Raw genomic sequence first — 25,872 nt, 5'->3', positions numbered from 1 at the left:
ATTTAATCTGTTTGTTTAATAGTTGTAAAATTTTTGATTCTTTGTTCAGTAAATAGGGAATAAAAGCTATAAATTACTGTTACTGTGAACAGATGATGGAGCTAGTAACCCATTTATTTTAAATGGATGAATACCTCAGTTACATTAGTGGACATAGAAATGTTCTAAGACCAAGCTAAGTGTGCATTCACCAATATTGGCAACAAGATTTTTCAGCCTTTAATCATTAGTGTTCTGGTTTGCTGGATTTATTGTTTCTTTGTGAGAAAATGTTCCTCTATACAAAAATGTTGCTTACATTAAAAATAGTCATTAGTGATGGTCTGGGTTGGGGGGGAGGGTAGGTACAATAACACAGTGCTTAAGAAATGTGACACAGAGTGGTGCAGTGTAGTTCCTTACACAACCTCAAATGTGCCATATATGCTGGCAGTAAGTGGGTGCCAGGCACCCACATGGAGGGGGAGGGGGGAATGGTGGTCAGAGCCAATTTCCGAGTGACTAATTAATCGTAAATTAGCATTGTCAGTGGGCTGGGAGCAATCTGCCTGCCCACATTCTTGGGTCAGAGTTTGACACATGCTGCGAGCCCTACAGAAAAAAAAATACAAATAGATATTAGAAATTATGAGTTTGTGGCACAGCAGCAAAAAGGGCCTTTTACTTTACTGTTTTTGACTCCGTTGAGCAAGTTCCATGTGGTGCTTTCCTCCTTTTGAGTCCCAATCTCATTGACATATTGAGCTCCACAACAACAACAGCAGCTTGCATTTATATAGCGCCTTTAACGTAGTAAAATGTCCCAAGGTGCTTCACAGGAGCGCTATCAAACAAAATTTGACACGAGTCACATAAGGAGGTATTAGGACAGATAACCAAAAGCATGGTCAAAGAGGTAGGTTTTAAGGAGTGCCTTAAAGGAGGAGAGAGAGGTAGAGAGGCAGAAAGGTTTAGGGGGGAATTTCCAGAGCTTAGGGCCTAGGCAGCTGAAGGCACGGCTGCCAGTGGTGGAGTGAAGAAAATCGGGGATGCGCAAGAGGCCAGAATTGGAGAAGCGCAAAGATCTCGGAGAGTTGTAGGGCAAGAGGAGGTTACAGAGAAAGGGAGAGGCGAGGACATGGAGGGATTTGAAAACAAGGATGAGAATATTAAAACCAAGGCACTGCCGGACCGGGAGCCAATGTAGGTCAGCGTGCACAGGAGTGATGCAACACAATACTGAGAGTGCAAATACCCAGGACTGGCTCCCCACATTAACTTTGCTGCAACAGAGGCCTTAATCCAACAACAGGCTTGTAGGCCCACAGGGTCAGGTCATTTATACTTAGGAGTGTAGCTGTTGCCAGGAGAACTCCATGCCTGCAGACAACTGCACTCCTCTTAATGTAAAAGTGCTTTAGGATGCTTGATGGCTTTACAATCCTGTGGTTGCAGACTTAGAATCACAGTATTTCCTGACATTCCAATCTGCCAACCACACTTGCAATTAATTCCATCAGTTCTTGAAATTGCCTTTTAAGTGTGACGTCCTGTGGACTGTTCTCTGGGGGAGGAGGTATTGAAGCAAAATGATCATAGGTCATCTAACCCCCACAGCGAGAGCTGCTGATGTTGCCTGGGTGTTGAAGTCATCATTCGATCTACTACACACATAACCACCACATGGAAACTAGAGCCCATCAGTAAGGAACGGAACAAATAAAGAGTGGCTGGAAGTTTTCAGCAGAGCCATTTCTCTGCATTAGAAGGACTGTCTGCAAGGGTTTCTATCACACTGAAGTAATGCCTCACGTGATTTGTGGAGCAACAAGTTTGATAGTGGAGATTTGAAGACTGCAGATATCAGTGTGTGAATCTTTTTAAACAAAACCAATTATCTGCCATGGGTTTTTTTCAATATGCAAAATATGAATGCTGAACACAATGGGTTGGGTAATACAAACTGTGGCCTAGGAACAATCCCTGCGTCTGAATGGTGAGGCCTGAGCAGCACCCCATGTTGGGCCTTGGGCCTCATTATCATCGAGCCGGCGAGCTGCGGACAGTAAAAGGCAACACGTCCAGCGACGTGAGATTGAAGATCGAGCCACTGCGGTGCCAACTGTGGCCCTCAGGTAAGTGATGAATGGGGAACCAGATTGGAGGGGGGGGGCGACCAGGAAGGGGAGTTATCGGGAATTGGGGCGATCAGGTCGGGAAGAAAACGGTGGCTGGAGAGGGGGGGGGGGGAGAGGGGGTAACAGCGACGATCGGGGGGGGGGCTGGGTGTTGGCTGGTAGCGGCCCGCATTCTTTAAATGTGTTGTCGGGTGAAGCACTTCTACTCCTCTCCGCTCCAAGTTCAGGTAAGTATTTTTGAAACACTTACCTTGTTCATTGTGGCCTCACAGGTGATCCCTTTAAAGATCGCCTATTAGGCCACATGTAGACCTGATTTTCCTTAGTGCAGCTGGTGCCGGCTGCCTCAGGTCATACCGATCTTGCAGTGGGGGCCTTGGATAGGCATTAGATCCTTTATTTGCATATGCAAAAGAGTAACGCCTGTTTCAGGCATTGGCACAGCACACCGATTTTTTTGGTCTTTACCAATATGGTGGGCAAAGGACTTCCAGCATTTAATGAGCATGCGCTTCCTGCCCGCCATACTGGAGGCTAAGGAAGCCGTTTAGCGCTCGCCAGCTGAATTTCTAGGCCTGTATGTTCATTTAATGAAGGAAACACAGGGTAAATCTTGCATATTGGGCCTTGCACATAACCAATGCATATGAGGGTACACTGCCTGCAATTATCCATCCATTGGTTTTAATGAACAGAAAATCTCATGCCTGTGATGTTACAATACATGCTGGCTGCATCCAAGACCCCACGGGAACTCTCAAAATTTATATATAAGAAAGAACTTGCATTTATATTGCAACTTTCACGATCTCTGGGTGTCCTAAAGCACTTCGCAGCCAATGAAGGACTTTTCATGTATAGTCACTGTAGGATTACAATTCAATTAAAAAAGTTCTCAAAAATATATCAATAAGATAGCAGTAAATAAATTCTCCAAGAGCAAAGCTGCAGAGATTCAACTAGTACTGGTTTATCTGTTTTAACCAGAACGTATACATTTTCAGCTCCTACTGTGACCGAGTTATTAAGGATCCATAATTACCTGGACGGGGGAGTAAAAGATTTCAAACAGAAAATGTAATGCACCTTGCTTCTGATAGTGAAAGGCTGATTAGTTCATATTGAGAAGTGTCCATTGCATTTCTTTCGTGTGACATGTTTTACAAGGCTACGCGCATGAAAATATAAGCAAGCATTCAAAGCCTCAGCGGCTTATGCCCCAGCTGGCACATTGCATAAACACAGCATCAGTAGATTTTGGTAGATTTAGTTCACAGGGTTCACTGAACATGAAGATGCAGATGATTATGACACTGGGTGCTTTTGTATCTGCAACAGGAGACAGAATAAAATAATCAAGCTAGGATAATTACTTTACATTTATGTTCATTTTAATCTAAGATCCCACACAAAACACAAAATTCCTTAAGTAGGCATTATTGTTTCTCCCACCTGTTTCACTATTTTGAGGCAAACTTATCGTTCCTTCCATTGATATTGTTTGTTATAATCTATTACGATGTAACCATTCAAGGTTAACTGCCTCAAATTGTAATATCAGATGAATATCCAAGAGGGTTCTTAACTCTTTCCCCTTGCCACTGATACTATTTTCCTCCTGGCTGCTCACTAACGCTGACTCAGTCCATGCAAAAACCTTTGTGTTCCAGAGCGGAGCTTCAAATTCAACATCCTACCCATTACCAAGCCACTTTCATCTCTGCAATGTTGCCCATCTCTGCTTCTCCTTCTGCCCGCCCACTGCCAAAAATCTTATCCATGCTTTTGTCACCTCTGGACTCGATTTTTCCAATGGGCACTTTGCTGGTCTCCCATCCACTACCCTTTATAATACAAAGAAATACATAGAATATACAACATAGATACAGGCCATTTGCCCTAACTAGTCAATGTTGGTGTTTACCCTCCACATGAACAAATAGTTTGAATCACAATTATCCAACCTGTTCCCATATTCCTTCATCTCCTTTTCCTTCATCCACCTGTCCAATCTAATCTTGAATGTTGACATAGTTTCTGCCTCACACTGGTCCAAAACTCAACTGCATGTATCCTATCCTGCACCATGTCCTGTTCACCCATCAAACAGATCCTCACAGAACTCCATTAGGTCCCAGTCCCCCAATGTATTAAACTTACAATCCTCACCTTCAAATTCCTCCATGGCCTTTTCCCAATCTATCTCTTCAACCTCCTCCAGCTTTTCCATCCCCTCCCACACGTTCAGTCCTCAGAATCTGGCCCTTTGTGTGTTCCCGCCCCCTCCCTCCACTACTGGTGGCAGAATCACAAGTAGCCTTAGTCCTATTCACTGGTACTTCCTCTATAAACCCCTTCACCTCTTCATGTCTCTTTACACCCTTCAAAACCCATCTTTTTGAATGAGCTTTCAGTCACCACACCTAATCTCTCTCACAATAGTTTAGCATTCGTTCCCTTATCTATTTCTAATTTCCACCCCCCCCCCCCCCCGCCTCTGTAAATCACCTTGGGACATTTTCTACTTTAAAGGCACTACGTAAGTGCAAGTTATTTTAGTTGTACGGTCATTTTGGTGAGGGATGGGGCAGAGTTTAGAGAAAAATGTTAGACTTTTCTCTTCTTGCATATTTTACCTGTGGTTGCTGAGTTAGCTCTACCTCCAGATGTTAAATAAATTGGGGAAAGTCAGTCATTGAATGTGACAAGTGAAACTTTGCATTGAAAATTGTGCGTTTCTTGTTTATTTTGTAACATGTTGTGAGTGGTTGAATGTCATTCATTCATGTGCATTGATGTGTATCTAACCGAAAACAAAAATAAGAACATTAAAAGATTAACTTGAAGGAGTGAAATCTTGGAAGGACTGTACCACCATTCAAATAAGTGGGGCGATCTGTATTAAAAGTTTTATATTTAGATATGGGTACATAAACAGGAGCTTTTAATAAGCGGAAATATTGGTGAAGAAGGAAAGCTATTGTCAGTTTAATATTTTCTTCAGTTTTCGGTTATTGATTTTTAGTATAAAATCCCACCCTCTAGTCCAGTGGATCTAGTCTTTTTGTTCAGTTTTTGTAAATAAGGCCAACTTCAATCAATCTCTCTCTGGCATGCATTATAATTTCTATTAATTTTATTCAATATATTATATTTTGTACCTCTGAACATGTAAGATATTACGGAAATAATTTTATGGCACTTTTTAATATCAGTGACTTTTGGTTCTCTTAGTCCTGTCATTTGATTTTTGTAATATGATAAACTTTATGAAACAACATCAGTAGCAAATAAAAGTCATTTTTAATCACACTTGATCGACTCCTGTGCTTAATTAAGGGAAAGAGAGACCAAGAAAGTGTGCATTGGAAGGAAAGTAACCAATGCTGAAACAAACTGCCGAGTATCCATTAGAACTGTCTAGATTCACTGGAAAGTCATAGTCATAGAAATTCAAACACGCATCTGAATGGAATGGCCCAGGGCACACCCAATATAGGGCCCTGGGCCTCATTAGCATTGAGCTGGTGAGCTGCGGACATCTAATATGCGTCTCTAGGTTACTCCCCGGTGAAGAGGCCTGACTGTTTAAGGGGATATTTCAACTGCAATCACAGCAAGGAAGTGCTGGGTTGAAACTCTGTTTCCAAGCACACCACAAAGAGATGCAAAAAAGAGGGGGTGACCTTTGGGGGTGATTCAATCTCCAAATGCAACAAAGAGGGGCTGGGCTGTGGGGGCTCAACTAAAAATGCACCGGTAAGAAAACGGCTGTTAATAGCTCAAAATAGGCCTTTATAGACAGTCTTGATCCAATGCTCCCTTTGTTTAACGCAATCAAGCTATCTGCAGGACTTTATATAGATATAGGTGCATTCTGTGTGGAATTATTTGTCTAATGCCCCTTCTACATTGCAGCACCCACCAAAACAATAGCCAGACTTCAGCAGCACTATAGTGTGAAAGAGACAGAGCTACTGCCACCATAAGAGCAGAAAACCAACTCAAGAGGTGATTTTCCTGGGCTTCTCCGGAGACAGCATTGCTTTGGCTTGGACATCATTTCTTTAGGATGTGGGTGAGCTGAGTCTGTCCTTAATTGGCCAGTGATTCAGTTATCACTTGCTGATCAGTTTTTTCTCTGTTGCCACTGGTGCTGGGGAGTCTGTCCAGAAAGTAAATAGCACAGATTGTGCAGCACCCGGAACTATGATCTGTTATAGAATGAATTCTGTGATTCTGTAACACAAAGGATGTTAGTAATTTCTGCTGGAGAACCATCAACCTGCTTTTAAATCTTTGAGCATGAGGCAGATAAATTGCTAAGAATCAATGTGCCCCTTTAATGTGGTGGGGGTTATTTTGCAAGTACTGTGCTGGCAGTGTAGTCAAACATGGCAGCCAATTTGCACATAGCAATGTCCCAAAAACAGAAATGAGTTAAATGACCAGTTAATCAGTTTCTGGTGGTGGTTCAGAAATAAATCTTGGCCAAGACACTGGGAGAATTCCCCTACTCTTCTTGGAATACTACAATGGGATCTTTTATGTCCACCTGAATAAAGCAGAGGGGGCCTGGATTAATGTCTCAACTGGAAGACGGCACCTCCAACAATGCAGCCTACCCTCAGTATTGCACTGAAGTGCCAGCCTGGATTAAGCACTCTAGTCCCTGCAGTGCAGCTTGAACTCGCTGACCTGACTCAGAGGTTAGAACACTACTACCGAACCATGCTGGTGCTCCAGCATATTATGCAGACATCCATTCCATGGCCTAGAAATTTGGCCGCGTAGTCCCCAATATGGCGGGCAGGAATGGCGCACACAATTCTGGTCAGAAGTGCGCTGCCTGCCATATTGGTAGAGGAGGTCACACCGGAGGCAGGAGCACATGCCGACAACAATCTAAGCTCTGTATAATGTATTTAAATTAGGGTCCATTTTATTGATCATGCTTTGTGTGGAGAAAGAGTTTCCTGACCTCAGTCCTAAATTCGCTTTTTGTCAACTTGAACCTGTGCCCACTTGTCTTAGTGTTATGATTTAGAACATATTGTTTACATCAATGGCCAGTAATGTCACTTAACTAGTGTGAAACACAGTTATTTGAAGGAGTCCAGTGCACTGACCCCTTTCAGGGACAAGGGGTTTGTATAAAATGGGCAACCAAATTGAATTCAGTTCAAATCAATAGATTTAAATTTGATTTGTCAGACAAACAAATTATTTGGTTTGAAACATTTATTTGCAATCCACTTTCTTGTACACCATGGATTTCACTAATGCTTTCCTCTAGTTAATCCCTTAGCAAAATCTCCAACAAAAAGATTTTAAACAGAAAATAAATGAATTCCTTGGGAATTGCAGTAGGAGCTCCATTACCCTAAAATCCTGTTTAAGTTATGGTACAAATCTTTAGTTCTGGTTCCTTTGCCTCAAGCTAGGGCGGGACATTACATTATATACGGTAACACTGAAGTACCAATTAATTGTTCACACCAGACAAGGGTGTGATGTGGATTGAAAGCTGCTGAAGGACATATGGTAGTGTGAGGTCTGACTCCCTACGAAAAAGAAAAAAAAAATCACCTCACTGCTTTGCTGCAGATGTGAAGATTCAAGCCATCTACCTAATGTAGGTGTGGTGAGCATGTTTGATTATACAGTTGCCACTTAGTCACTTAATGATACATGTGGATGTCAAGCACTGTCATTCCGGCCACATTATAAAACTGGAAAAATGGCATTTGGATTTGATAATATCAGGATTAATCATTTTGATTTGTACTATGTGGCTGTGGCTTACAGTCAGCATGAGTTTCAGGATCAGATGGAAACCCTGGGCAACTAAAGTGGAACCGATACCCTACTTATATTGTGAAACTGTTTCCAGTGGATGATATCTCATGATATGGCAGGGCTGCTGGAACACAACGGGCTCGATTTTACCAGCGGGTTCCGGGTGCGTTCCCGGCGGGGGGGCGTCGAAAATCGCAATATCCAGGTGCGTCACCGGATCCCGCCTCGATCCCGCCCACTTCCGGGTTCCGCGCCAACGTGTGGGGGTGCGTGCGCAGCCCCTGCTGGTGGGAATCCCGCAGGCAATTAAAGCCAGCGGGATGCCACTTGAGTGTACTTACCTTGCTTGTTGAGGTCATTAAATGACCTGATTCAGCTGTCCTAATAGGAAGTGTGGGATTTTACCTTCAACCGAGACTGTTTCACACACTGGGGGAAACAGTCTCACTCCAACCGGACGTGTTGCAGCCAGCAGCCTGTGGCAGCTGCCAAGGTGCACTCCACAGTGGGGGGAGAGCCCTCACCCACGCAGGAGGCCACCGCGTCACATAGGGCAACCCCTGCCCTCCACCACCCCCCTCCAAGCCAGAGGAAACACCGACGTGAAACCGCAGCCCCAGTGCGAGGAAACACCTATCTACCCTGCACAACCCCTCAGACCAACACCTGCCAGATGGGTGGTGCGTTGACATCCTCGGAGGACGAACAGCATGACCAGCCCCAGCAGCCTCGCAGTCCACACCGTCTGCCTCAGCGACGTGGAGCCCCCCAACACGGTGCTGTGGCACACCCACCTGCACAGCAGGAGGGAGGGAAACCGCAGAGAGAGATGCGTCGCAGGAGGCACTACCCTCCGCACAGGGTCTACAGACCGAGGCTCAGCTTCATGGACCTCTCTGAGCAGCAGTGCATACGACGGCTCAGAGTCAATCGCCAGGTAGTCGCCGATATCGGCAGCCTCCTTAACGACGAGCTGCTCCCGGATGGACCAAGCAGCATCTTCTTACCTGTTGCCGTCAAAGTCACCACTGCCCTCAACTTCTTCGCATCCGGATCCTTCCAGTGTGCCACCGGGGACATCACCGGGGTCTGTCAGTCGTCTGCACACAAGTGCATAAGGCAGGTCACCGATGGGTTGTTCCGCAGGGCCTCGCACTACATCAACTTCACCATGGACGAGCGCAGCCAGATGGAGAGGGCAGTTGGATTCCATGCCATGGCCGGCTTCCCACGGGTACAGGGTGTAATCGACTGCACCCACATCGCAATACGGGCACCTCCGCATGAGCCAGGGCTGTTCATCAACAGGAAGGGGTATCACTCCATTAACGCGCAGCTCATCTGTGACCACCGCCAGAGATTCCTACACGTGTGCGCCAGATACCCCGGCAGCTGCCACGATGCCTTCGTCCTCAGGGAGTCCACCGTCCCGCCCCTCTTCCACGAACCCAACACCGGCAACGGCTGGCTCCTCGGCGACTCCTCTGAAGAACCCCATCACCGAGCCGGAGCGTCGGTACAATGACAGCCACACTGCTACCAGGTCTACAATTGAGCAGACCATAGGGCTGCTCAAGATGCGCTTCAGGTGCCTTGATCGTTCTGGGGGAGCGCTCCAAAACACACCATTCAGAGTGGGACGAATCATAGTTGTCTGCTGTGCCCTGCACAACATGGCCCAACAGAGAGGGGTGCCGCTGGAGGAGGCCCCATCCACACCCGCCACCCACATTGAGGACGGCGATGAGGACGAGGAGGTGGAGGAGGAGGTGGAGGAGGAGGAGGGGGAGGAGGAGGACGCGCCAGAGGATGATGTACGACCCATGCGCCGAACACCGGATCACCGGGATGCTCGCCGGGCCAGGGAGGCACTCATATGCCAACGGTTCTCCTAGAGTCAGACAGTGCGAGGCGTTCGCATCTCCTCACCTGCACATGCGAGGGGCCATACCAGCCCCCTCCACTGAAGAGTGTTGCCAGTACTCCTGCACCCACAGCAGTGTGCCCAATGGGCGGCAGCAGGTGTTCGCCGTCATGATGGGCCGCACGGAACGCACCTATTGCACAGGCCGCAGAAGAATGGACGAGAGGTGGCAGGAGTGGTGAGAACGATAGTGTTTAATATGTACATGGTGCAATACTATAAACGAAAAGTGTACAAATTAACAGACACCCTGGTGCATTCCCTTTGTGCTTATAACGCCTTTGGCTTTCGTTTCCGGGTACCCCTACGTGGTGCTACCCCTGTGGCTCCAGCAGAGGTAGTGGCAGGTTGCTCCTGTTCTTGCCCTGACCGGGTAGATGCTTTGGGCCGACGGCCCCTGGGTTTCGGTGCCCGTGAGGGCACCTCCACAGACTGCTCCTCCTGCACCTGTGCAGGTGCAGACTCGGCCACCTGGAGAGGAGGCACCATTGCGGGTACTGGTTGAGAGGGGGGCAACGGGTGGGACGTGGGGGCACCTTGAGAAGCGTCCCCGCTTCCATGTCCCCGTTCACCATCATCCCTCTCGTGGCCTCGGCCCACATCACCCCTTCCACCCTGCTGGACGGCAGATTGGATGGCATGTGTGAGGCCTTGCAAGGCCACCCCTAGTGTATCCGTCAGCCTGTTTATGGCGGCGGAATGTTGCTCACCCTGAATCCGTACAGCCGTTGTCAGGGCCTGCACGGACTCGATGTGGAGCTGTGCGTGACGCTCGAGGGAGGCTAGCCTGTCCTCCACCGCAGACGCTCCCACACCTACCCGCGACACTGTGTCGCCGGTACCCTCCTGTACCTGCGCCACCAATGCCCGCATGCAGGAGTTGGACTCCTCCATCACCTGCGCGATTGTGGACAATGCACGCGGCACCTCTCCCAGTGCCTCGGCAATTAGCTGGTGCCCCTCGACGACTCTCCTTTTGACTGGTGGCCCCCTGGGTTCAGCATCTGGGTCCGGCTGAGCAGAGCCTGGAGATGAGTGCTCCCACCGACGCGGACTCTCCGCGGCTGCCTCTGCCACCAGGGTCTGCTCATGCTCACATGTGCGCGGTGAATCACCAAGTGCAACCCCAACTAGTTGGCGAGGGGGACCCATCGAGGTGCGTGTCTCTGCGCTGGTGGATGGTTGGCTCATATGTGACGATGCACCCTCAGAGACCGCCATGTCCTCGGAGGAATCGCCCTCCTCGCACACAGCGCTCGCAGACGGCCCTGCAAGAGAACAGAGGGCACTATGAGGCATGTGCACAAACGTTACAGTGCGCCTGATGCCAGGTGATGATACGGTCACTCGCGATCATGAGTGTTGAGTGTCAGCTTTCCCTTACCTGCCGTTTCTGCAGCGCCAGACTCCCCATCCACAACAGAGAGGCAATGTTGCGTGCCGGCGAGGTCGAGCGCCTCCACCTCTGCATCCGTCAGATCAACCATGTGCGGCGGGCCCCCTCCGGTGCGGGCCCTTTCTCGGTTGTTCTTGCGTCTCTTCTCCTGTCAAGGCAAAACACAGATGCGTGAGTGAGTGCATATTGCATAGTGAGACGCATCAAGCATCGGTGTGGGTGGGTTGAGCGTGGGGCAGATGGATGGGAGGATGCGTGTGCCACATGCCCATCCCATTGCATGGGGATTGGGGTGTGTGGTAGTGTTCGGGTGGGGACAGGGACGGTGGGTACTTGCGGGCACGGCGAGGATGGTGAGTGAGTGGCTGTGAGGATTGCTGCGGGAGCGCTGTGGTGGCTCTGCAGGAGGGGTTGTGATATGTTTGGCGTGTTGGTGGGGACGGGTTGTGGGAGGGTGCGTTGGTGTACTCACCTTGCCGGACCTAGTGAAGTCATTGAACCGCTTGCGGCACTGCTTCCATGTCCTGGGGGTGTTGGCCCTGCTGCTGACCTCCGCCGCCACCTCTGCCCATGCCTTCCTGGTGACGGAGCCAGGGCACTTGCGTCCGTCCGCCGGGAACAGCGTGTCCCTCCTCCTCCTCACACCCTCCAGCAGCAGCTGCAGCGCGAGGTCGGAGAAGCGTGGCGCAGCCTTGCCCCTGGGTTGCGCCATCCTGTGTTGCCTCTAGCTTGCAGCAGGAGGGGCTTTGGGGGACTGCCCCTTTAAGTGGAGCACCTCCATCGCGAAAACGGTAGTGCGCATGCGCAGCCCGCCGGCACGCAGCTGGGGAGCGGAGAACCCGGAACCACGGCTTAATGTGCTCAATTATCCCGCGATTGCGCGGGGGGCGCACTCAATTAGCCGTCCGTGTTTTCCACGCTCCCGAAGGACCACCCGCTGGGAACCCGCAGGCCTGCTAAAATCGGCCCCAACTTGTTTACAATGTGGGGCTTATTTGGAGTGTTGGTGACAAGGAAAGAAAGACTTGCATTTATATAGCTCCTTTCACAACCTCAGGACGTCCCAAAGCATTTTACAGCCAAGGAAGTACTGTTGAAGAGTAATCACTGTTGTAATGTAGGAAGCACGGCAGTCAATTTGCCCACAGCAAGGTCCCACAAACAACAATATGTTAACGACCAGATAAATCGGCTTTTAGTGATTTTGGTTGAGGGATAAATATTGGCCAGGAAACTGGGGAGAACTCCCCTGCTCTTCATTGAAATAGTTCCGTGGCTTTTTTATGTGAGAGGGCAGACAGGGTCTTGGTTTAACGTCTCATCTGAAAGACGTGAAAGGCCTGATCTTTCTGTATTCTTACCCTCCATAGAGCTAAATGTACTTGCTCTTAAGAGTTTAAGTCTTAAGTCTCAGGAGGGCAGACGGGGCCTCAGTGTAACGTCTCATCTGAAAGACGGCACCTCCGACAGTGCAGCACCCCTCAGTACTGCACTGGAGTGTCAGCCTGGATTAAGTGCTCAAGTCTCTGGAGTGAGACTTGAACCCACAAACGTCTGACTGAGAATGCTACCACTGAGCTAAGGCTGACACTACAACGGATAAACAGCACATGCTTAAGGCTTGAGTGTGCAAATATCACTTTAAAATGACTGTACACATGTGACCTTGCACATAGGCGGTTGCTCAGAAATCCCAAGCCGGAGTTTACATTTCTGATTTTGAGGTAAACCAACACAGGCCAAGAATTTTAAAATCACATTGTTGGTTTGAATGGGCGGGGTGATCTCTCAGCCAGAACAAAGTGCAGGCCCTGGCATTTGACATTAGTGCCACCACCAACCATTTACATTTGCCAGCAGTGGCACTTTGGCTCTTTGGAGGCAGGTACCCAAACCACCTCACAAGGTGATTCCAGAGGATATGCCCATCTCGTTTACATTACAGGGCTGCCTCTGTTACCTTCATAGATAGTACTGTATGAAAGCTCTAACCTTATTCCCATTGTTTTCTTGGAGGGAGGCAGAAAAACATCTCACACACTGAATGGTTGAAGATGTTGGTGTGTAACGGTAGATTCATGGATTGAAAAATGAAATTTACAAAATGCAATTATTATTCTTAAATTCATTGAGAGCATAAAACCATCTCTGTGCCCTTTGGAGAAATAATACAATATTTATAACTTTTATGGTGCAATATATTATTGTAATAAACCATCATTTTAGATGCACATGGAATATTTCTAAAGAAAATGATACACTTTGCTGTCTTTGAATATTAAAACCTTGCTAGACTTACTGGAATTTCGGAATTATTCAACATTCATCACCAGTCTGCTTTTTTTGTAAACTGCGCCATTAGGGTGGGGAATAGACAAGCAAAATGGTACCATTTCCAGGTCCAAAAGTACTGCTCAAGGCAATTTGAAATGCTGAAGCAACCCTTTTTGGCAAATGATAAAATCCACCTCTGAATACCCAAATTCCTGAAAATGTTGAACCAATTCATTTCTGCGCTGGCTTACAGGTTTCTCTGTGCTGCTATTTGTAATACTCTGGTGCTGTGCTCTGTGTATCTGTGCAAATCAGTCTCACCTTGGGGTTTATTTTCCTCTGGTAGTGCACCGCTTATCATATTAGTAGAAAATGTCTTTGTGCGTTATTTTAACACAGTCTTTCCTTTAAATGGATTCGCAGCTACAAAAATTAGCACAAAAAAGAATTTTACTCAAATACATCAAGCAGAGGAAATTAAACCCCTGAGTGCTCATACAACATACATGGCCAATTGCCGCACTGATTAGGCTGTCTACTAGTATCTGACTGTAATAAAACTATGGGCTCGATTTTAGGGTCGGGTTTCCGGCGGGTTACCAGCGGGGTGGCCCCGAAAATCCCGACCTCCGGTCACGTGACCGGATCGCGACGAAATCCCGGCCACTTCCGGGTACCGCGCTGACGTGCGGGGCTGCGCGCGCAAGCCCCGCTGGTGGGAATCCCGCAGGCAATTAAAGCCAACGGGGTTCCACTTGAGAGTACTTAACTTGCTCGTTGTGGTCAGTTAATGAGCTGAAGCAGCTGTCAAAAGAGGAAGTGTGGGATTTTAGGTTCAAGGCAGTGAGTTTCCCACACTGGGGGAAACAGACTCCCTCCAACCAGGCGTGTTGCAGCCAGCAGCCTGTGGCAGGTGCCAAGGTGCGCTCCACGGGTGAGAGCCCTCACCCACGCAGGAGGCCACCGCGTCACATAGGGCAACCCCTGCCCTCCACCACCCCCCGCCAAGCCAGAGGACAGACCGACACGAAACCGCAGCCCCAGTCCGAGGAGCCACCCACCTACCCTGCACAACCCCTCAGACCAACACCTGCCAGTTGGGTGGTGTGTGGAGACCCTCGGAGGACGAAGAGCATGACCAGCACCAGCAGCCTCGCAGTCCACGCCGTCCGCCGCAGAGACGTGGATCCCCCCAACACGGTGTTGTTGCACGCCCACCTGCACAGCAGGAGGGAGGGCTACCGCAGAGAGAGACGCGTCGCAGAGGGCATTACCCTCGCCACAGGGTCCAGAGACCGAGGCGCAGCTCCCCGGACCTCTCCGAGCAGCAGTGCACAGGGAGGCGCAGATTCGCTCGACATGTAGTCGTGGAGATCTGCAGCCTCTTTCATGCCGAGCTGCTCCTGGCTGGCCCCAGCACCAACTGCTTACCTGTCACTGGCAAAGTCACCACTGCCCTCCACACCTTCTCCTCCGCATCCTTCCAGGGTGCAGCCGGCTACACCGCCGATGTCTCTCAGTCGTCTGCGCGGACGAGCCCTGCAAATACACCTGCACCTACTCTGCAGTAACACGATGGGTGGCATCAGTGGTGGGTCCTCATAGTGATACCCAGGAGCGGGCATTATTGGACACAACGGACAGGATTCGCGGAGACATGGCAGTGGTGGTGTCAATATAATGTGTGCTGTTTCTTGCTCTGAAATTCAATATGGGTAACACCCATGACAAACCCTCAGACACCCTTGTGCACCCCCTTCATGCTGACGAGACGTTTGCCTTACGCTGCCTACTGCACATATGTGATGCATGCCCTGTGGCTGCAGCACAGGTGGTGGCAGGTTGAGTGAGGCTGGCCGTGAGGGAGATGCACGAGAGGGTGAGTATGGGATGGAGCCATGAGATTGTATGAGGATTGGGTCGCGTGTTAGTGGCAGGATGAGTACTGGCGAAGTGAGTAGGTGGAGGTAAGATGAGGACGGGGTGTGAGTGGGTATGAAGGGTGATGTGATAGAATAGTGTGGGCGGTGCCGAAGGAGATTTGGGGTGGGGGCAGTGTTGTGGCAGACGGAGTGTAGGGGAAAGACTTCGTGTTCTCACTGTGGCGGACCTACTGCGGTCATTGCAGCGCCTCCTGCACTGTATGCAGGTGGGCCATATGTTGGTGGTGCAGGTGACCCCCTCTGCCACCTCGAGCCAGGCCTTCCTGGTGGCAGAGGCAGGCCGCTTCCTCCCGCCCGCCGGGGGGAAGATCTGTGTCCTCCCCCTCCTCCTCACCCCATCTGATGAAACCTGGGGTGAGGCATCATTAAACTGGGAGCAGCCTTCCCCCTGGGCTGCTCCATGCTGCAATTTGTTCTATTGGTTGCAGTATCTGTCAGTGGAGGACTGCCCCTTTAACTAGAGAGCCTCCAGCTGACAGATCGAACTGCGCATGCGCAGCCCGACCGACGCGCAGGCCAGCGCCGTGGACCCCGGAGGAGCAGGTAATTGATTCCTATTAGTGGGTTGCCTGCTACGATCGCGTGGGCAACCCACTAATTTCGCCGTTCGCGTTTTCGACGCTCCCGGAGGACCACCTGCTGGGAACCCGCAGGCCTGCTAAATTCGAGCCCTATGTTTTCTTTACAATAATCAAGCACTGAATGTATAAAATACCCCAATCAGAACTTCACTTTGGCTAAAGGAAGCTGTGAAGGAAAGAATGTGCCATGGCTTGCAAGTGTTTTTGTTTCAGGATTGGGAGGCTTAGAATACTGAAATAATTTGCGTTGCAAAGAAAATGATCCATTGGGGCCGATTTTCAGATGGCGTTGGGGCTCCTAAAGTGGCGGAATCCCGGAGCGGGTTCGTAGTCCGCCTCCAATCCGCTCACTTCCAGGGTGCGCGCGCAGCTCCCGAATGCGGGACTCCCACCGGCAATTAAAGCCGGCGGGATGATCATTTAGATACTTATATAGCTATTTGAGGTACTTGACAGACCCCATTGACAGGAGATTTTGGCAGGGGTGCAATTTTGAGGGATCCTCAGCGTGTTTCCCGTGCTGTGGGAAACACTCCCTGTTGGAGCAGACGTGTTTCAGCCAGCATCCAGTGGGAGATGCAAAGGATTTTTTGGCAGTTGGGGGGAATACCTCATTTATTGCAGCAGGGCACTCTGTCACTTCAGACAAAATTTTGGCTGCAATACCTTTGTCTTTCCACTCAAAATTATTTCTTTATACCCTAAACTCTGCTGTGCAAACACATTTACCTAATTTGCGGACCCCCTCAAACTCACACCGTCAGGATGGGGGGGCGCCATGGCTGCATTCATCACTTCATCCGAGGACGAGCAGCATCACCAGCCTCGCCAAGCATGCCGTCCACCTCCGCCACATGGAGCTCCACAACACAGTGCTGCGCCACAGGCACCTGCACAAAATAGTCGTGCAACTACCCATACACCCACTGTAGGGTGACCCAATAGGTGGCATCAAGTGTGGGTGTTCATGGTGAACCTCATGAAAGGGACTTATTACACAAGCCAGTCAAGAATGACCAAGACGTAGCAGTAGTGGTGACAATATAAAATTTAATGTGATTTGAACAAAAATCAAATATAAATCAAAAACATGACAAAGCGTCAAACACCCTTGTGCATCCCCTTTGTGCTCACAAAACCTTTGCCTTACGCTTCCTACTACTCCTACGTGGTGCTTCTCCTGTGACTGGAGCAGTGGTAATGGCAGGTTGCTCTTGTTCATGCTCTGACCGATTAGATGCTTTGGGCCGACACCCTCTGGGTTTTGATGCCCATGAGGGCCCCTCCAAAGACTGCTCCACCTGCACCTGTGCAGGGGCAGACTCGAGCACCTGGAGAGGAGGCAGCATTGCGGGTACTGGTTGAGAGGGGGGCAACGGGTGAGATGTGAGAGTGCTTTGAGTGGCATCCCCACTTCCATGTCCCCTTTCGCCATCATCCCTTTCCTGGGCCAGGCCCAATTCACTCCTACCACCCTGCTGGGCGACAGTTTGGAGGACATGTGTGAAGCCTTGTAAGGCCAGTGCTAGTGTATCCGTCTTCCTGTTTGAGGCGGCAGAAAGTTGCTCACCCTGAGTCCAAACGGCCGTTATGAGGGCCTGAATGGACTAATTGTTGAGCCGTGCTTGAAGCTCGATGGAGGCTAGCCTTCCCTCCATCGCAGACATTCCCGCAATTACCTGTGACACTGTCTCAGAGATGCCCTCATGTCCCTGTGACAGTATCTCAGAGATTCCCTCCCTTACCTGTGCCACCATTCCACTCATGCAGGAGTTGGACTCCTCCATCCTCTGCGCGATTGTGGAGAGTGCACGTGGCATCTGTTCCAGCACCTCACAAATGTGCTGCTGCCCCTTGATCATTCTCCTTTCAAAGGACGGCCCCCAGGGTTCAGCATCTGTGTCCAGCTGAGCAGAGCCTGAAGAAGAATGCTCCCACTGACGTGGACTCTCCACAGCTGCTCCTGCCACCAGTGTCTGCTCGTGCTCGCATGTGTGTGGTGATTCACCATGTGCAACCCCAACTAACTGTGGACTGGGACCCACCGAGGTGTGTGTATCTGCGCTGGTGGATGGCTCGCTCAGATGTGACAGTGCCCCCTCAGAGGCCGGCAGGTCCTCTGAGGAATCACCCTCTGCCGTCACAGCGGTCGCTGAAGGTCCTGTAAGAGAACAGAAGGCAAAATTAAGCATAATGACAGATGTTGAGGTGCTGAAGATGGCAAGGCATGTTAACATCATTTGCTATTGTGAGTGCTGAATGTTAAAGTTGTGTCACCAGCCGTTTGTCGGGTGGCAGTCTTGGGGTCCCCGACGGACAGGCACTCGAGGGTGCGGCTCAATTCAAGAGCCTCCTGCTCCGCGTCCGTGAGAAGAACCAGATGTTGCGGCCTCCCTCCGGTCCTCGCCCTCTCCCGTGCATTCTGGGCTTTCTTCTCCTATAAGGGGAGAAAGTAGAGAGGCGTGAGTGAGGGATGGTGACGTGGCCAACCGCTGAATGCTTTGGTTTGGGTGAGGCTGACCGTGAAAGAGATGCATCATAGGGTGAGTATGAGACAGAGCCATGAGATTGTATGAGGATTGGGTTGAGTGGTAGTGGTGGGATGAGTACTGGGGAGGTGAGTAAGTGCAGGTAAGTTGAGGATGAGTGGGTGTGAGGAGTGATGTGATAGAGTAGTGTTGGCAGTGCAGAAGGAGTTGTGGGGTGGGGGCGGTAATGTGGAAGACGAAGTGTAGGAGAATAAGTAAGTGTACTCACTTTGGCTGACCTAGCTAGGTCATTGAAGCACTTCCTGCACTGGATCCATGTGCGGGAGACGTTGCTGGTGCTGCTGACCCCCTCTGCCACCTTGAGCCACGCCTTCTTGGTGGCAGAGGCAGGTCACTTCCCCCCGTCCGCCGGGTAAAAGACATCCCTCCTCCTCCTCACCCCATCCATTAAGACCTGGAGTGAGGCATCATTAAATCTGTCTGCTCCATGGTCCTGTGTGGTTCTTTGCTGCAGGATCAGTCATTGGAGGAGTGCCCCTTTAAATAGGGCTCCTCCAGCTGACAGCCTGTGATGTGGGTGCGCAGTCCGCCCACTGTGCAGGTTTCCGATGGGAAACCCGGAAGCCACGTTAAGTGGCTTCAATTTACCCACGATCGCATGGGGAACGGATGGATTTCACTGGGCGGGTTACCCACGCGCCCAGTCACCCTCCCCCCTGCTGCCAACCTGCCTCCCTGGTAATATCGGGCCATTGTCTTTGAGATAGATCATAAAGGATTTAAGACAGTCAAATGGCTGGGTGTCTGCTATTCTTAACAGCACTTTAGGCCAAATTTGCTCTTATGGGGGGGGGGTAGATTTTGAGTTTGTGCAATGGTGTAAAATGGGTGATAGCGAGTCTGTTTTACATCGCTCCTGATTTTTGTTTCCACTGAAGTCAATGGAGATAAATATCGGGAGAGATGTAAGATGGACGTCCGATTCCCTAACGCCCGTTTTACACTATCGCACAAAGTCAAAATCTGCCCATGGTGCCTTTACATTTCAAACCTTGCCAGTGCCATCATAGGTATCACCCTGATCATCAGTACACAAGTAAATATGGCACAGTTAATAATAGAAAGTTGTAAGTAACCTTCCCTTCAAACTATGCTCCCGAACAACGGTGGACTGAGCAGAAATTTAATATATTTTTTAAACATTGCAAGTTTTCCCGCTATCTCAAAGCCCGTCAACTGTTACTAAACCCGCAAATTTGCCTCTGGCCTCTCTACATAATGAAACGGCGCTTTTTAAGTGCAAACACTTTAATTCTGTGAATCTGTAGCTATGTGATTGAAGGAATGCCAGCACTAATATGATTGCTGACCTCTCTGCATCTGCTGTGACTCTTATATTTTCTCTCACTTGTCTCTTGCTGAGATGTTTAAGAGTGATGAATGGAGTTGTGGCTGGCTGGCAGGTAAGCATTTTTGGAAGAAGGTTGACAGGTGGCTAAGTATCTTTAATTAAAAATATATGCGCGCGCTTGTGTTATGTGTCTCCATAATCAGTGGGCTTATTATTTGTTCCTGTTGATTGCTTTTTTTCCCCAGGTGACAGTGGTTATGGTTTGAAGGTTCATAAGTGTTTTATCCTGTGACTGCGAGTGAACTGCAATTTCAATGAAGCACCGACAGCCATTCAGTTAGTGATCAAGCATACTGTTGACATCCTGAAAATGAGCTTTTCATGCTTCACTTGTTCAGGTGGTTTGTTGCAGTGTAGTCCTACTGTCCGCCTTGTCATCGCAGCCTGTTGTGTTTTACTGCTCTTGGGGTTAGCTCATGGATCTTTTTTGAAGACACCAGTTTGAAAAACCACAGTAAGTTTAAAAATGAGTTGTTGAAGGCACAGAGTCCAAGAATCATGATGTATTGGAAGCCTTTCATTAGGCTTCTCTGCCAAGCAATTCTTAAAACAAAACTAATCTTTACATTTTTAAATGGTGATCATTTAATGAATCAACAAGGATTGGACATCAAATGCACAGTGAAGTGTTTACCAAGCTTATTTATTTCTATAACAATTTCTGATGTGTCTCCCTACAAAATGTATATCAATGAATCTTGGTGTGAAGAAAATACCTCAAGTTCTGCCATATTCTCTGGTATATCTTCATGTATTATGCTGGATCCTTTTCTTCTTGTTCAAAAACCTCCAGGACCTCACTTCATTCTATCTGGACGATCTTCTCCAACCATCCATCCCTCCATTTCCTCTGGTGGGGGAGTCCAGAACAAGGGGGCATAACCTTAAAGTTAGAGCTAGGCCATTCAGGGGTGATGTCAGGAAGCACCTCTTCACACAAAGGGTAGTGAAAATCTGGAACTCTTCCCCCAAAAAGCTGTTGAGGCTGGGGGTCAATTGAAAATTTCAAAACTGAGATTGCTAGATTTTTTAATTAAGGGTTACGGAACCAAGGTGGGTAGATGGAGTTAAGATGCCAATCAGCCATGATCCAATTGAATAGAGGAATGGCCCACTCCTGTTTCTATATTCCTATACATGCACCCTCCGCTCCTCTGTTTCTGAATTACTACTTGTTTCCTTCTCCCTCTGCTCCAACATCAGTGGATGATTCTTCAGCCACCGTGTCCACCCCTCTGGAATTCTCTCCCCAAAACACCTGACCTTGAGACTTCCCCCTCGGGCTTTAAAACCCTTGTAAGAACTTTTTTCTTTGACATTGCCTGTGGTCCCTTTACCCCTCCATTTTTCTGCCAGGAGTCTGCCTTTTCCCACTTCATTAAACACTATTATATTTCTCTAATGTGAGGAACTCCATATAAATGCGAGTTCCTATCATTGTAAAATTGTTAATACACTTCTTCCTACATCACATGCAATACTTATATAAGAGGCACTGACAAGTGGACTACACAGCACTAATCCAACCTTGGGATGACAAATATAAACTCAGCTCTCACAGTTTATGAAATCATGTGAACTTAATTAGATTACTGTCCTATAATTCTGTTGCTGCTGCCCATAACCCTAATTCTGTTGGAAGTAGTCACTTCAGAAACTTGTTTAGAAAGTAAAAGTAATGCTTTTTGTAGTTTTATTGCTTTCACCAGTCTATCATTGTACAAAAAGTACATGTAACTGTTCAAAGGGAAACTGATAACATACCCAAAATTGTAACACTTTCTCCCACTACCCCAGCAAATTCATGTCATTGAATCGTAGAATGATACAGCACTTTGAAAGAGCTATCCAATTAGTCCCATTCCCCTGCCCTTTCCCCATAGCCCTACAAATTTTCCCTCTTCAAGTATTTATCCAATTCCTTTTTGAAAGCTATTATTGAATCTGCTTCCACCACCCCTTCAGGCACTATTACACATATATAAAAAAATCATTAAAAAAGGGAATAGTGCCAGAGGACAGGTGGACAGTTAATGTGATTCCTATATTTAAAAAGGGAGAGAGAACAAGTCCAGGGAACTATAAACCAATTAGCTTAACGTCGGTGGTAGGAAAGAGAATGGAGTCCACTGGTTACTGACTCTCCTGCCAGTGAAAACAATTTCTCCTTATTTACTCTATCAAAACCCTTCATGATTTTGAATACCTCTATTAAATCTCCCCTTAACCTTCTCTGCTCTAAAGTGAACAACCCCAGTTTCTCTTGCCTCTCCACGTAACATGGGTCTGTGACCTGCAGTAATGAACTGGTATTGGATCCAACAAGAAGTGTAATTTACTAAATGGCTAATGATGTAAGCTTGGCTCAGTTGGTAGCACTTTCACCTCTGAGTCAGAAGCTTGTGGTTTCAAGCACCACTCCAATGTAATACTGAGGAAGTGCTGCATCATCAGAGATACCATCCTTGAGATGAAGTATTAAAACTAAGGTTTTGTCTGCATGTTCTGGTAGATTAAGTGGGCGTTAAAGATGCCATGGCACTACTTAAATAGGGAAGCGAATTCTCCTGGTGTTCTAGCTAACACACCTCTCTCCATCAAAACAGATTAGCTAGTTATTCTCATTGTGGAATCAAACTGTGTCCAGAATGCCTCCATGTTTATCTGCATAATAGTCACTGCATTTCAAAAACATTGTAGGTGAAGTGCTTTGAGATGTTTGAAAGATGTGAGAAGGCACTATATAAATGCAAATCTTTCTTTTGTTCAATATGTTTGTCCAATATTCTAAGAAAGAACTTGCATTTATATAGCGCCTTTCATGACCTCAGGATGTCCCAAAGCGCTTTACAGCCAATGAAGTACTTTTGAAGTGTCACTGTTGTAATGTAGGAAACGCAGCAGCCAATTTACACACAGCAAGATCCCACGGACAATAATGAAATAAATGATCAGGTAATCTGTATCTAGCTGATGAAAGTGCCAGTGTATATCCACAACTCAAACCACTGAGAGAATTTTGATAACTTCAGACTGGATTTTCTGACGTTGTATCCGAACTTAAGATCGCATTGTTTATGACATCATTTGAACCACTCAGCTGGAGTACAGACATTTGATTTACCCTCAGGTATCCATTGTTGTGATACTTTTTCCCATATAGTGTAAAATTCACTACCATAGATTTCAAATACCTTTTTCTTTTTCCCATCCAGTTTTCTTCCCTGCTGTCCTGAAGGTGCTGACTCCTCGCTGTAGTATGGTTTGATGGGCACTGCTCATCCTCCTTACATCACCCAGGTGGTCATTCTTCATAAGTGACCAAAACAGTGGACTGAATTTTGAGGCCTCGCGGCCGGCGGAAACTGGGCGGTACAACCTCGAAAATCGCGGGGAGAGACTTACCGCCCCGTTCCTCCCATCATTGTGGCCTCGGCAATCCTCCCCCCAGACCTACAGCTGGGCGACCGGAATGAACCCCCCCCCCCCTCCAAGTCAGGCAGTAGGCCCATTTAAAATGCAAATCATGGTGCTATGACGTACATAGGACCCTGATTGCCATTTTAGGAGAGTACTGGGCAGAGCCTGTGTCATGTACGCACTGCCCAGTATCAGCTGGCGGTCCAAACAAAGATGATCCCACAGGTAAGTCTGTGTTTAATTTGTGGGGCCAGGAAGGCTCCTCTAGGCCTCACAAAAATATTGTGAGCTCATCCCCAAACAGCCACACAAGTGGGAGGGGGGCGGGGCAGCAGATAGTGACCTGGAGTGGGAACCCAGTCTGATTTTCTTCACCCCACTGCACAGGATGCTGAGGTCAATTGTAACACTCCTACTGCGATCTTGGCCAAAATCAACTAACTCAGCACAGATAGGGAACAGATAGGGAGTTCTAACGAAAGGTCTTAGACCTGAAACGTTAACTCTTGTTTCTTTCTCCACAGATGCTGCCTGACTTGCTGAGCTTCTCTAGCATTTTCTGTTTTTATTAGGGAATTGAACCTGAGTCTTTCTGGTCTGTGCGGCTCAGTTATACTCTGGGGTCAAAATTCGCCTCCTGTCCTCACCAGCCTGTGATTTTCTGTCCATATAAGCGAATGGGTGGAAAATTCCAGGCTGATGGATAAAAGGAGCAGAATTTCTACACCTCTGCCTTTACCAACTGAGCCATGTGTGGAACTAGATTCTAGAACTGACTGTGGCTGATATTAGCAGATCAATGTTTAATGTGTTCCTGTGACAATCCATTGTCTATTATTTGAAATGGGCTAACACCTCCACTAAAATACTGGATAAAGGAATATCATATAAACGTTTTAAGCATCCACCCAGTAAGATCACCAAGAGTCATTTTTCGGCTTAGTTCTCAAAGGCCTCGTTATTTTTGAGTAAACCTGAGGCCTTAAACTTAATTTTTCCCTACACTGGGAAACAAGGACAGAGAAAAAGATTAGGATCTGCTACAGATTTAAGTAGAAACACTATTAAATAGGGTCACACTGGGAAGGGCAGAACAGGACTGAACTAGCACAGCACACAGTCTTAGCAGGCAGTTGTGTCCAGTTGTTTCCTGTCGCTTCCAAATTCCAATACGGATTCAATTATGTATTACTGATGGGATCACTTAAAATGATTTATTCTATCAAATTTGGTATTTATGCTTTTAATACTGGCCACTATTTGTGAGGCTGGTATGTGCTTCATGTCGAGACACTTGAAAACTAAAGGACGTGTGATGGATTGAGCATTCCCAGGGGTTCCTCAGGGAAAATAAATAAATTAAGGAGAGAGTGCTTCACATCAGACTGACCAAAATGAATGATCAGCAGAGGTCCACTCCATTTTAACTTAGCGTGGCGCTGGGCTTTAGTGTATTACTTGGCGCTTTTCAGGCCTGTGTCATCTGACAGATGATTAGCAACACTGCTATGAGGCTGTCAGGCTCCACTGTAGCAGTTCATAACACTTCCATTCCAGCGTTCTCCGGGAGTTCTGGTGTTTCGTAATGAAATGCCTTCTCTGTCTTTTCCTTTCTTCTCCACTTGAGCTGAGCAGAAGGTATTCCAGCCATCAAAATCGAAATGCAGGCAACATCCGTTATTATGAATTCCTGTTCCGACACGACCTTCAAGTTCTTCTCATGAAGGCCATTTGATTGAGGATCACTGTGAGATGTCCACTAATATCACAGGATTAAAAATTTAGTAAAAGAGGATTGCAGAAAAGTTTAGTGAGTGTATTAAAGGAAACTGCTATTGTTCTGGGAAATCTGAGTCATATTAAGAGTCGTATTTTACAGCCCTCCCCTCAGCAGTTTCCCTCCCCCACTCCAAAAATAATGGTGTTGCTCCACCGAATGCTAGAACACATATTTATGGTCAAAATCCCCTCAGTGAATTCCTGATTACAGGCAGCTCATCGTGGGAGGAACAAGTGGAAACTTAGCATTCCTCCACAGTGCAGCATCGATCAAGGATAGTCCAAGGCTAAGGCCTTGAAGCAAGTCAATTGCCTGACCAGGTCACAGCCCATGGTACACGAAACAGTGTAGAAAATTAAATAAGGGAGATTCTTTTAAAATAGGTAGTGCAAAATACACAGGCATTTAGGAGGTCACTTGAGAGTTTTGACAGTACCCAGTCTTGTGGGCTCAGGTTTTGTTGCTACAAAATGTAATTAGTACTAGTGTTGGTGTGTTTGACTGATCTAAAATCACGGTGTGGCAAAATAAATTGTGGTGTGGGTTGATAGATAGGGGAAGCCAAATGTGAGAGATGTGCAGTAGTAATGTTAAATCAGCCTCAAACCCCATTCCGATTTATCACCAGAACCAATTATTTAGATCTGTTAGGTTCTGTATCAGTCCCTACACCATCCCCAAAGCCACTTAAACACGGATCTATGCCTGTATCACTTCCAAGCTCAACTTCTCCATTAC

General features: G+C 47.8%; 1 long non-coding RNA gene across 1 annotated transcript in view; it reads left to right on the top strand.

Annotated features, from left to right (window-relative positions):
- Window positions 1-1,699: 1,699 nt before the first annotated feature.
- The window catches only part of LOC137299780 (uncharacterized), a 38,751-nt gene continuing 14,578 nt past the window's right edge, over window positions 1,700-25,872 (top strand). The window contains exon 1 of the long non-coding RNA XR_010957983.1: window positions 1,700-2,114. This is a non-coding gene — a long non-coding RNA (uncharacterized lncRNA). The remainder of the gene's footprint in view (window positions 2,115-25,872) is intronic.

The sequence above is a fragment of the Heptranchias perlo genome, chromosome 29 (assembly GCF_035084215.1).
Source record: "Heptranchias perlo isolate sHepPer1 chromosome 29, sHepPer1.hap1, whole genome shotgun sequence".
In the NCBI taxonomy this organism is placed as follows: Eukaryota; Metazoa; Chordata; class Chondrichthyes; order Hexanchiformes; family Hexanchidae; genus Heptranchias; species Heptranchias perlo.
Note: the sequence above shows the minus strand (reverse complement) of the source record. Positions and strands in the feature narration are given on the sequence as shown.